Genomic DNA, 12868 nt, shown 5'->3' on the forward strand with positions numbered 1-12868 from the left:
ATGAAACAGAACAGAGAACCCAGAAATGGACCCACACACATATGGCCAACTCATCTTTGACAAGGAAGGAAAGAATATCCGATGGAAAAAAGACAGTCTCTTCAGCAAGTGGTGCTGGGAAAACTGGACAGCTACATGCAGAATAATGAACCTGGACTACTTTCTTACACCATACACAAAAATAAGTTCGATATGGATGAAAGAACTAAATGTAAGAAAGGAAGCCATCAAAATCCTAGAGGAGAAAACAGGAAGCAAGCTCTTTGACTTTGGCCGCAGCAATTTCTTACTTCACATGTCTCCAGAGATGAGGGAAATAAAAGCAGAAATGAATTACTGGGACTTCATCAAGCTAAAAAGCTTCTGCACAGCAAAGGAAACTATCAGCAAAACTAAAAGTCAGCCCACAGAATGGGAGAAGTTATTCACAAATGACATTGGATACAAGATTAGTATCCATAAGCTATAAAGAACTTACCAAACTCAACACCCGAAAATCAAAAATCCAGTGAAGAAATGGGCAGAAGACATGAAGAGACACTTCTCCAAAGAGGACATCCAGATGAGCAACAGACACATGATGCTCAGCATCGCTCGGCATCGGGGAAATACAAATCAAAACCACACTTAGATACCGCGCCTCACACCTGTCAGAGTGGCTAAAATTAACAACTCAGGAAACCAGATGTTGAAGGGGGTGCAGAGAAAGGGGAACACTTTTGTACTGCTGGTGGGAATGAAAACTGGTGCAGCCACTCTGGAAAAGAGCATGGAGGTGCCTCAAAAAATTATTCACTACCCCAGGGCACCCGGATGGCTCAGTTGGTTAAGCACCTGACTCAGTTTCAGAGCTCAGGTCATGATCTCAGCTTCATGGGTTCAAGCACAGAGCCTGCTTGGGATTCTCTCTTTCCTCTCTCTCTCTGCTCCTTTCCCACCTGTGCTATCTCTGTCTTAAAATAAACAAACTTAAAAAAAAATAGAACTATCCTTTGACCCCGCAACTGCACTACCAGAAATTTATCCAAAGAATACAAAAATGGTGATTCAGAGCGCATGCACCCAATGTTTATAGGCGTGCTATCAACAACAGCCAAATTATGGAAAAAAGCCGGAATGTCCATCGCCTAATGAATGGATAAAGAAGACGGAATATATGTACACAATGGAACCCCACTCAGCACTTAAAAAGAATGAAATCTTGCCATTTGCAACAACGTGGAAGGAACCAAAGCATATTATGCTAAGCGAAATAAGTCACAGAAAGACAAATATCATATGATTTCACTCAAATGTGGAATTTAATAAAGAAAACAGAGGAACATAGAGGAAAGGAAAGAAAAATACAGTAAGATAAAAACAGAGAGGAAGACAAACCATGAGACTCCTAAATACAGAGAACAAACAGGGATGCTGGAAGGGGGGTGGGGGGGGGATGGGTAGTGGGTGATCGGTACTAAGGAGACACTTGTTGGGGTGAGCACTGAGTGTTAATGCAAGTCACGAATCACTGGGTTCTACTCCTGATACCAATATACGTTGTATGTTAACTAACGAATTTAAATAAATAAAAATTTTTAAAAAACAATACTTTTTACACTCTGATAAGAAATAAGAAAGCGCATTGCTATGTGCTGATCTCAGTGTTGAGGCGTTTCTCTGCACTGGTGGGACCTGGAGGAACTTGCTTTCAGGCAGCAGAGGACCCCAGCAATGTCCCTGATCACCTGCTAGAGCTCAGACATCCCCGGGTGGATTACATGGACTCTCAGCAACATCACCGGGGGGGCGGGTGGAGCTGCACGTGGGGGCCGCCCACCCCGCAGTAACCGCCACGTGGTCCTGCAGGTAAGTCTTCTCATTTACCAGTGTTTCCAAGGTGGTCACAAAGGGTCACCAGTAAGGACCAAACTTGAAAAGAGATAACGTGCAAATAATGAGTTGGTGTATGTTAAAAATGAAAAGGTAAAATTAGTATTTCTGAAAGGTGGCTTGATCCAAATAGTGTGACGGACGCCACTCCTCTGCAACTGTCCTGTGGCAAAGGCACTCCCACGGGACCGAGTCCCTGCACAAATCTGCAGGTGCAACCCAGTGCTGCCGACTCCGGGAATGATGCCGCAGAGAGCTCTCCAGAGCTTACTCAGCTGAACCGGAATTCATGTCCACCAGCTAACAAGTGACTGTTTCCCCATTTCCCTCCCCAGCCCCCACGTCCCCCCATCCCACGGCCGGGTTCCGTGAGTCTGACAGTTTTAGCTAGCCCGTACCCTTGGGGCCTGGGCCGGCTCCTTCTCGTGACCATGACGCCACGTTAGATGCCCCGTCTGCAGGCTTCATTTCCTTGGTGCCCCCGGATAACAGGGGCCTGACTGAACAATGGGCCCCAGCAGGGCCCAGCAGGGACATCCCCATGGCGCCCACAGTGAGGGCCTCGCCTGCACCGGAGCCAGCCCTTCCTACAGCTGGGCCATCGGGGAGAGCGACAGGGACACCCTCCACCCACCCCTGCTTATGGGAGTACCTCGCGGACGCGTCGGTCCCAACGAGATGAAGTACAGATGAGCTGGGCAGGCGCTGGTGGCCCCTGACCCAGCACGCGGGCGGGGGCCCCTCAGTGTCCCCTGGAGATGGGGGTGGGCTCAGGGCTCACCCGGCTGTGCACGGTTTGATCACGTTACCTCCTGGTCTGACCTGCTAAATGTCGGTAATAATTTAGAGTTTAGAAAGTCAGTTCTTACATGGAATAAATAGTGTTTCATGATGTCAATACCCTATGTCTAGGAAAGATGATTTGCAGGACACGTATGTATTCATGTTCTAGATTATGTCACATTCCTGGTATACCTTAAACATAAGAAGCTTCAATTACGAGGAAACAGAGTTGAACACCTTGTCAGCACAGATGTCATCGTCTTCCTGAGGGTGAAAGACGGCATGTTGTTTGCAGAAGGTCTGAATGTGCCTCCTTTCTGGGCGGCTCGTCCTCCCTACTGAATGCGCCTCTGACAACCTACCTCCCCAGGATCACAGCGGACCCTGTGGTGGTGGCCGCGCCCGCACCGACCACAGCGGGTCAGAGAGAGTCCCCAGCTGCCAACGATGAAAGGTGTGTGCTGCCTCACACGGGACCCAGGGACAAACCGCTGGTTTCCAGCCTCTTCACAAGGGAGCCAGCAGGGCGCCTGGGTGGCTCCGCCTTATCCGATTTCGGCTCCGGTCATGATCCCCCAGTTCATGAGTTTGACCTCCCACCTCTCTTGTCTCTCTCCCCCTCTCTCCCTCTGCCCCTCACTCACTTGTGCCCTCTCTCTCTCAAACAATAATGATAAGAAGAAGAAACAAGCAGACGAGCGGAGCGGAACGCGGCCTGGGAGCGTGGCCTTACACGGCGCCGTCGCAGGCCAGGAAGGACAGACGGAGGGAAGGTGAGGGACAAGAGCCCGGCTCTGCTCCGAGCACCGTGGGGAGCTCCAAACGCTCACCACAGCCCAGGAAGTGAGCACAAGTAGGGTCCTTTGCGAGCAGGAAAACCAATGTTTAAGCCAAGGGACTTACCCCCCGGCTCTTCAGGCAGAATGGGGAGCCCGGAAGCTGGGCTCTGATTTACGCAGTTCACGCCCATGTCCGCCACTGTCAACACTCTAGGACACATGCGTGTCACTCAGCAGAACAGTCTACAGACAAAATTCAAAATCAAAACCGGAGGGTCCCCGGCCCACAGGCGCTGATCACTGAATGGGCTTAGAAAAGGCGGGACAAGTGAGGGGAGTCTCCGGGGAAAAGCGTCTGCAAACAGAAACAGAGATGCTGCAGGAAGGTCGCTCTCCACTTGGGGCACAGCAGATCCTGTCCCACCTTACGTTTAAATATAACGGGAAAAGTCTACACGCAGGAGGCGCCTGCTCTCCTGTCTTGAAGGCCCTGCTCAGGTTACATTCCGTGCCCGGGGCTGGGCTGCCGCTTCCCTCGCCCGCATCTCACGGCGTCCACATTATTTCTGGATCTCCAGGCGAGGACCGCCAACCCATCTAATAACACATGTTTGACGTGACGGTGTGTGATGCACTGTTTGTGCAGGAGTACTGAGAGACTACAAAGTACACATTTTCTAATTATCCTCATAATTAAATGTGGAAAGTCCCTGAAGTGGACATATGTCACCAAACTGCGAGATGACATGAGGAAAACGTATTTGAGGAGTTCCAATATACCAACAATTACGTATTTTAATCCTTTAAAACCTAAGGCATAATAGAAAACACTGAGTGTCCCAATCACATTCTCTTCAAAATCTTCACCTGTCACCAAAAAATAGCTACAGTTATTATAAGTGACAGGTGCAAAGTAGTATCTTCAAGAAAAGAAAGCGTCTGCGTGCTGGCTTCCCGACGAGAGAAACGCTACCGCTCAGCATCGCTCTACAGCTTCGGACTGTGGGAAAACACACGGCATGAAAATCTTGACCTCTGTTTTATGTGGGTTTACTTCCCTTTGTTAGGTGGGGCCCCCACCGCGCGTGCGGCCTGACCCAGAGTCGCGGGCCCCGCCGCGCCCCCCACCCTCCGAGGCTACCGTTGAGTGGCACCGAGGGCTCCCCAGTGCTGGGCGACCGCCTCCGCTACTTACACACTCTGTGAGGTATTAACAGCAAGGGGTTCAGCACACACGGAAATAAAAGCACATCGGGTGCGATCCTAAGCACCTCCATTTGTGTTACGATCATGGGGCCTGCCCCCAGCGTGGGTTCAGAAAGCCCCATATGGACCCCGGCCCATGCCCAGCCTGGGTGTGACCCAGTCTGCGTGACTGGAGGCCAGCACACCGCCCTGTCACAGGCGCTCAGCGCACAGCACCCCACGCGAGCCTCGCCCCCCGCGGGAGCTGAACCAGAACGGCAAACCAGGTGGCACGGAGCCTCCTCAGAGCAGCCGGGCCTGCGCGACAGCTGCGTGGCCCCACCCGCGCCCCCACGCTGCTTGGCTACGTGGGCTTTCCGCTCATGTGAAGGCTCCTGGCTGTGATGAACACGCGTGCAAACGGAGTCCCTGCCTCACCCACGTTTTCCACGCCCCTTGTCTGTGCGGATCATTCTCTCGGTCTCACAAACGTGTTTTAACCCTACGATCCACTGCACACACTAATGAGCATCGATGCATCCACGACAACCCAGAAATGCACCACCTGGGGGCTCCGCACCTGTGGCCCGAGTCCGTGAGAGTCTCCCATCCTATGTGACCGACACCACAGCGCCCTCCTGCCCCAGCCTCACGGAGAGACACTCCACCAGCGCGCTGTGCAAGGCTGTGCACGGCGCGGGCGCTGAGTGCCCCGTACCCGCCATTCCGAGCCCATCCTGTGCCCGCCTTCCCTCACTTAGCGTCCTGCGACAGGGTCTGTCGGGGCACCGGCAGAAACGGCAGGGGCCCTGCCTCCCACGGGCGCGCCCCGTCCGTGTGTGCGTGCCACAGTGTCCCCACCACCGGTCCATCAGCCACCGTGCATAATGCTTCAGTGACCAGGGGAGTGCAAATACCTCTTTGGGACAGTGGTTTCATCTCCTTTGCGTATGTACCTCAGATGGTCTTTTATTCTTTAAAGAAATGTGTATGATGAAAATATGCAAAAAAAACCAAACCCATTAAAAAGTATTGCCAAACTAACAGGACATTTGGGTTTTTAAAGAATGAATAGTAAAAGCATAGCTATGACCACTCAAGGCCCTGAGCTTTCTAATGCTGTCATTGTGTGCTGCCATTCGAAACAACCGGACACGCCCTGTCTTCATCTAAATAAATACTCACAGAGCAGAAGACCGCTGAGTGGCCACGGGGTCACGCCATAGGAATCTGCAGAGGCGTGGACCCTGGTCCCCTAGCGCCCACTCTCTTTTTGACCTGAGTAACACAACCTGAGTTTAACTTCTGTATTGTGTTGGTGACAAAATGTAGGGAACATAATATTTGCCACTTTCACCATTTTCAGGGGTATAATTCATTACATTTACAATATTGTGCGGCCACCAGCATGAAATCCAAAATCTTCCAACACCCCCCACAGAAATTCTGTACCTACCACGAAGTGAGTCCCCACGCCCTTCCCCAGCTCCTGACAGTCCCTGTGACACCGTCTTTATGTATTTGCCTGTTGTGGGTGGGCATTTCATTTAACTAGACTTGTACTGGAAATACTTATATTTCACGGACTCATTTCACTTAGCATAATGCTTTCTTTTTTTTTTAAACATTTATTTATTTTTGAGAGAGACAGAACACAAGCAGGAGAGGGGCAGAGAGAGAGTGAGACAGAATCCGAAGCCGGATCCAGGCTCTGAGCTGTCAGCACAGAGCCCTATGCAGGGCTAGAACCCATGAACCATGACATCATGACCTGAGCTGAAATCGGCGCTTAACTGACTGAGCCAACCAGACGCCCCACATAATGCTTTCAAGGATCATCATGTTGTCCAGAATGTGCCAGAACCTCACTCTTTTTTACGATTGAATAATATTCCACTGTGTAGACAGACCGCATTGTATTTATCCACTCTTCCATGGATGGACACTGAGGTGCTTCCACCTTCAGGCTACTGTGAATAAGCCGCTGTTAACATTTGCAGACAGGTATCTCTCAGAGTAGAACTGGAGGGTCATATGGTACCTCCACTAACTTTTAGAAGAACTTCCAGGGGCGCCTGGGTGGCTCAGTCAGTTAAGCCTCCGACATCGGCTCAGGTCAGATCTCACGTTTGTGGGTTCGAGCCCCGCGTTGGGCTCTGTGCTGACAGCTAGCTCAGAGCCTGGAGCCTGCTTCAGATTCTGTATCTCCCTCTCTCTCTCTCTGACCCTCCCCTGCTCATGCTGTCTCTGTCTCTCAAAAATAAATAAAAAATAAATTTAAAAAAAAAGAACTTCCAAAGCTTTTTACCCTAAAAGGTGAACCATTTTAAGATTCTCACCAGCAATGTATGAAGGTTCCAATTTCTCTTAACCAAAACCTGTTATCTTCCCTTGCTGTTGCTTGGGGCTGTTTTTTTGTTTGCTTGTTTGCTGGCTTTTGACATCTTGGTACGTGAGAAGTGACACCTCATTATGGTTTTGACCTGCGTCTCCCTAAGGACTAATGATGCTGAGCGTCTCTTCATGTGTGTGCCCACCATGTGTGTATCACTTTAGAGAAATATGTTAATGTCCTTTGCCCATTTTTAATTGTGTGGTTTGCCTTTTGTGGTTGGTTGCAGGATTTTTACATTCTGAATATTAAACCCTTACCAGATATGTGATTTGCAACTATTTTCTCTTCTTCATGGACTGACCTTTTATCTCTTGATAGTGTCTATTGCGCAGGAAACAAGGCCCAATTTATCTTTGTATTGTGTTGCCTGTGCTTTTGGTGTCAAAATGAAGAAACCACTGCCATCAAATCCAAGGTCATAAAGATTTGCCCTTACGTTTTCTTTTACAGAGTTTTCGGCTCTCACGCTGGCTCTGATCCACGTTGAGATACCGTCTGCATATGGCGTGAGGCAAGGGTCCAGACTCACCCCTCCGCCTGAGAACACGCAGTCTCTCCGCACCGCTCTTTGAAGGGGCAATGCGCCCCCCACTGAATGAACTTGGCACCCTTGTCAAAAGTTAATGGCAGTAAACATTCGGGTTCATTTCCAAACTTGCGGTTCTATCTCACTGAGGTACACGTCTCTCCATACCCGCTGCCTGTTGCTTTCATAACAGTTTTGTAGCAAATTTTGAAATAAAGAATACAGTCCTCCAACTCCGTTCTTTCTTACGGCATGTATGTATCTTAGATATGTGGGCACCACTGAAATTCTACAGGAATTTCAAGATAGATTATTCTATTTCTGCAAAAAGGCTGCTAGAATTTTAGTAGCTATTTCATTGAATCTGTAGATTTCTTTGTGTAGTGTTGTTGCTATAATAATATTAACGCTTCTAACCCACAAACACAGGGTATCTTTCCATTTACTTGTGTCTGTCTGTTTCAGCCATGTCTTGTAGTTTTCAGTGAACAAGTTAACTTAATTCCTAAATATTTCATTTTCTTTGGTCTTACATAAATCCAATTGTTTTAATTTCCTTTTTAGATTCTTCACTGTTAGTGCACAGAAAAGACAACTGATTTTTGTATGTTAAATTTACATACCAAAACTCTGCTAAGTTTATTTTCTGAGTTTATCAGCTCCAGCAGTTTTCTGTGTGTAGGTTCTTTAGATTTCTTTAATTTTTTTTAACATTTCTTTTTGAATGACAGAGCACAGTGGGAGAGGGGCAGAGAGAGAAGGAGACACAGAATCTGAAGCAGGATCCAGGCTCTGAGCTGTCAGCACAGAGCTGGATGCAGGGCTCAAACCCACAAATCTTGAGATCATGACCTGAGCGAAGTTGGATGTTCAACTGACTAAGCCACCCAGGCTCCCCTTTAGATTTCTACATATAGCATCACATCATCTAGAAATAGATTTATTTATTTCTGATTTGGATTCCCTGTATTTCTTTTTGTTGCCTAATGGCTCTCCTAGAACTTTCCAAAACTACACTCAACAGAAGTGATGGTAGCAGGGACTCTTCATTTGTCCCTAGTCTTAGAGGAAATTTTCAGTCTTCTGCCACTGACTTGTTAGCTACAGCTTTTCATATGCAACTTTTATCGTTGAGGAAGCTCCATTCTATTCTTAGCTTAATGAGTGCTTTTATCATGAAAGAGTATTGGATTATGTCAAAAGCTTTTTCTGCATCAAGATGACCGTTTGGCTTCTTCTTCATTCTATTAATGTGGAGTGTTACATTGATGGATTTTCACTTCTTGAACCACATTTGCATTCCTGGGATAAATCTCATTTGGTCATGGTGTAAAATTTTTTCACAGTGCCAAGGAATTCGGGTTTGCTAGTATTCTGTGGAGTGTATTTCCACAGATTTCTCCAGGAATAGTTACACAGAGTTGTCCTGTAGTATTCTTGGACTTTAGTGTCAGGTTAATGCTGATGGCACAGAATGAGTGAGAAGTGTTCTCTCCTCTTCAATTTTTTGAAAAAAATTGACGTTAATTCTTCTCTAAATGTTTGTTAGGATTCACCAGTAAAGCCATCTGCTCCTGTGATTTGTTGTTGTTGTTGTTGTTGTTGTTGTTGGAAGGTTTTGCTGATTCTGTCTCCTTACTACTTACTTACAGGTCTGTTTAGATTTCCTACCTCTTCATATTCAGTCTTGAGAGGTTGTGTGTTTCTAGAAATTGATACCTCTGGGTTGTCCAATTTTTTGGTATACAAATAGTTCCGAACTTACGGTGGTTCAATTTATAGTTTTTTGACTTTATGAAAAATAGTGAGAAACTAATATGCATTCAGTAGAAACCCTACTTCAAAGTTTGAGAGTCGGGCCTCTGCCCAGGCCAGGGACGCAGGCTCGGATCACTCCTGCGATGCGCGGAGGCAGCAGTGACTGCAGCGCCCGGTCAGCCAACAGGCGTGAGGCTGAGAACTAGCAAACGTACAACCGTCTGTGCCCAGGCGACCCCTCACCCCTCTGTACCTCCATCACTAACTTCCACGAGATCACTGACGCTGTCCTACAAAACGGGCTTCGTGGTAGGTGATTCGGCCCGACTGTGGGCAAACAAGTGCCCCGCACATGTAAGGCGGGCGAGGCTGAGGCCTCTCAGAAGGCGTGTCAGAGAACATCGACTTCTATTTCCAACTGACAAGGGGCTCGTTAGGACGGAACTGCACCTTGGGTCAAGGAAAATCGACGGCTGCTCACAGTGTGTTAACGTACAATCCTGTCAAGCCAGTAACATGCAATTTCTGACTCTAGTAACTTGAGTTTGTTCTTAGTCAATCTAACTACAAGTTATCCGTTTTGTTTGTATTTTCAAAGAACCAGCCTTTTCTCTCATTGATCTTCTCAGTTGATTTTCCAGTCTCCGTGTGTGTATCTACACTCCACTCGCCGCTGTCGCCTGCCTTCCGCCTACTAAAGGTCTAGTTCGCTGTTCTCTTTCTAGTTTCTCAACACATACCCTGAGAGTTATCGGGGAGATGCACACCTGAGACCACCCGACACCTGCCGGGACAGCTGAAAGAAAAAGGACAAGAAACCACACGGAGAGGATGTGGAGAAAAAGGAACCCTCGAGCATGTTGGTTGGAATGTGAATCGGTGCAGCCACCATAAAGAACAGTGTGGAAGCTCATCAAGTAATTAAAATACAATTATCGTGTGATCCAGTAATTCCACCACTGGGCATTTACCCAAAGACAGCAAAATCACTACTTTGAAAGATATATGAGCCCCTGTGTTTACTCAAGTATTGCTGGGAATATCAAGACATGGAGGCAGATGGGGCACCTGGGTGGCTCAGCTGGTTGAGCATCCGGCCTCAGCTCAGGTCATGATCTCATGGTTCGTGGGTTCGAGCCCCGCATCAGGCTCTATGCAGACAGCTAGCTCAGATTCTGTGTCCCCCTCTCTCTCTGACCCTCCCCTGCTTGCGCTGTCTCTGTCTCTCAAAAATAAATTTAAAAAATATCAAAAAATTAAAAAAGAAAGATATGGAGGCAGCCCAAGCGTCCATCCACAGATGATGGATAAAGAAGTGATACATACACACAGTGGAATATTACTCAGTCATAAAAAAAGGGATAATCTCTTGCCATTTGAGACATCGAAGGACCTAGAGGATATAATACTAAGAAGCAAAATGACTCAAATACCAAATGATCTCACTCATATGTGGAATCTAAGAAACAGAACAAAGGAATAAAAAACGAAAAGCAAAATCAGACCTATAAATACCAAGAACTGATGGTCACCAGAAGGGAGCGGAGGGCGGGGGGGGGGGGCCACAGTGAGTGAAGGGAACCAGGAGGTCCAGGCGTCCAGTGCGAGATGAAGGAGTCACAGGACGGAAGAGACAGCAGGAAGAGTCGGTGGCGCTGAAATGGCGCTGTGTGGGGACAGCAGCTACGCGCGTGGGGGCCTGTGGACCACTGTGCTGTGCGCCTGAACCTAACGTAACACTGTGCATCAGTGGACAATGTGGTGACTGATCTGAGAGCGTTCTCACTTTTAAATGCAGGCATTTGAAGCGGTAAGTTCATCTCTGAGCTGTACCTTCCTGCATCCGATGAGTCTGGGTAAACTGTGGTTTTCTATTCATTCGTCTCTTTGCTTCTGACTTCCCCTGCAATTTCTTCTTTGACTCATTTGTTACTTAGGAGTCTGTTACTTAATTTCCACACTGTGGTCTTTCCTTTGTTTTCCTTCCATTACTGATCTCTAGTTTCACTCCTCTGCAGCCGGAAGATACTTGTGTTATTTCAGAATGTTGAAATTTACAGAGGCTAGTTCTATGGCCCTGCATTTGGGGCCTCTGGAGAGCGTCACAAACACCCGAAGAGGGTGTGGTTGCTGCTAGGCGGCAGTTCTGCACACGTCTGTCGGGCCTCCTGGCATTCAGAGCCACTCAGGGCCCTGGCCCGAACCACCCTCCTGCATGGCTGCTGTACGGAAAACGGGTTACTGACCTCTCCAAGGACTGTGGTAAAACCACAACAGAAGGTACCTTTAATGCTGTCAGGCATTCTTCATATATTTTGAGGATCTGTTGTTAGTTGCCTGTATGTTTATAATTATTACTCTTTGTGAGGGACTGAACCTCTCAATCAGTGTGTCATGTCCCCCTTTGTCCCTAGAGCCCGAGTTTTAACGGGACCCACAGCCCTCTAGAACCAGAGTCCGGGAAACTCTGACTAGCAGGCCAACCATCACAGCCTGTTTTTACAGGAGTCCCACGCCAAACATGTTTATGTTGTTAAATGATTGAAAAAAATAAAAAACAGTATTACATGACATGTGGAAATTCTACGGAATTCAAATTTCAGTGTCCATAATGTTTTACTGAAATACAGCAACGCTCATTCAGTTATGTACCATCTGGGACTGCTTTCGCATGAAAATGGCAGACGTGGTGGTGAAGAGGCCACTGGCCTGGTCACATATTTATCATGTGACCTTGCACAGAGACCATGAGCATGTCCCTGCTCTTGGGTAAAAACTACCTCTCCCAGCTTACCCTGCAGTCAGGAAGAGCCACCGGCCTAAGTTCTGAACGGCAGGAGGGCAGCAGAAATGCTGTGTGTGACCTCTGTGTGCCCTCTGACTCCGCTCAGAAAGCAGGTGAGAGGGCTGGAGCTCCAGCATCCAACCCGACCCGTTGAGATAAACATACACGTTCAGAATGGCAGAGCGAGGACACAGAAGCCCGTATCCTTGACAATGAGGGGACTCCTACAGAGCCCAGGAGAGCCTAGGTGTGGTCCTTGCTGCACTATGGAAAAAGGAATCACTCTCGGTCACTACTCCATCATCTTTTTTGGATGTGTTAGAATCTCATCTAGATGGATATTCACCTGCCCCAACTGCTGGTTTGGTTGTTTTTTTAAAGTTTTATTTGTTTGAGGGAGAAGTGGAGAACGAGCAGGGGAGGGGTGGGGGCAAAGGTCCCAGTGTAGGGCTTGAACTCTTGAACCATGAGATCGTGACCTGGGCTGATGTCTGAAGCTTAACCAACTGAGCCACCAAGGCGCCCCACTGTGGGTCTATTTCAATTTCAATGACACAACACTTAACCCAATGCCAGGTCTTTTGGCAAATAGTTATTTGTTCCTGGCCCAAAAACTAACAGAAGCCACCTCTACCAACAGCGGGAGCCACACGGTTAGAATCACTCGGTAAGGGGTTTCTTTCCTTTCTCCATCCACCGTGTAACAGACCTAAGAATATTCTCAACAATCAACACACAGACAAAAGGAAAACAGGGTCTTTACCAAAAATAGTACTTGAAATTTA

The 12868-nt window shown here is 47.8% G+C and overlaps 1 protein-coding gene and 1 long non-coding RNA gene across 2 annotated transcripts in view; one reads left to right on the forward strand and one right to left on the reverse strand.

Annotated features, from left to right (window-relative positions):
- The window catches only part of DLGAP2 (DLG associated protein 2), a 648525-nt gene that overhangs the window by 627838 nt on the left and 7819 nt on the right, over nt 1-12868 (reverse strand). The gene's annotated exons all lie outside the window — the stretch shown is intronic.
- LOC115287046 overlaps nt 11451-12868 on the forward strand; it is a 2319-nt gene continuing 901 nt past the window's right edge. Inside the window, exon 1 of the long non-coding RNA XR_003906346.1 lies at nt 11451-11578. This is a non-coding gene — a long non-coding RNA (uncharacterized LOC115287046). The remainder of the gene's footprint in view (nt 11579-12868) is intronic.

This window comes from Suricata suricatta, chromosome 1 (genome assembly GCF_006229205.1).
Source record: "Suricata suricatta isolate VVHF042 chromosome 1, meerkat_22Aug2017_6uvM2_HiC, whole genome shotgun sequence".
NCBI classification, from domain to species: domain Eukaryota; kingdom Metazoa; phylum Chordata; class Mammalia; order Carnivora; family Herpestidae; genus Suricata; species Suricata suricatta.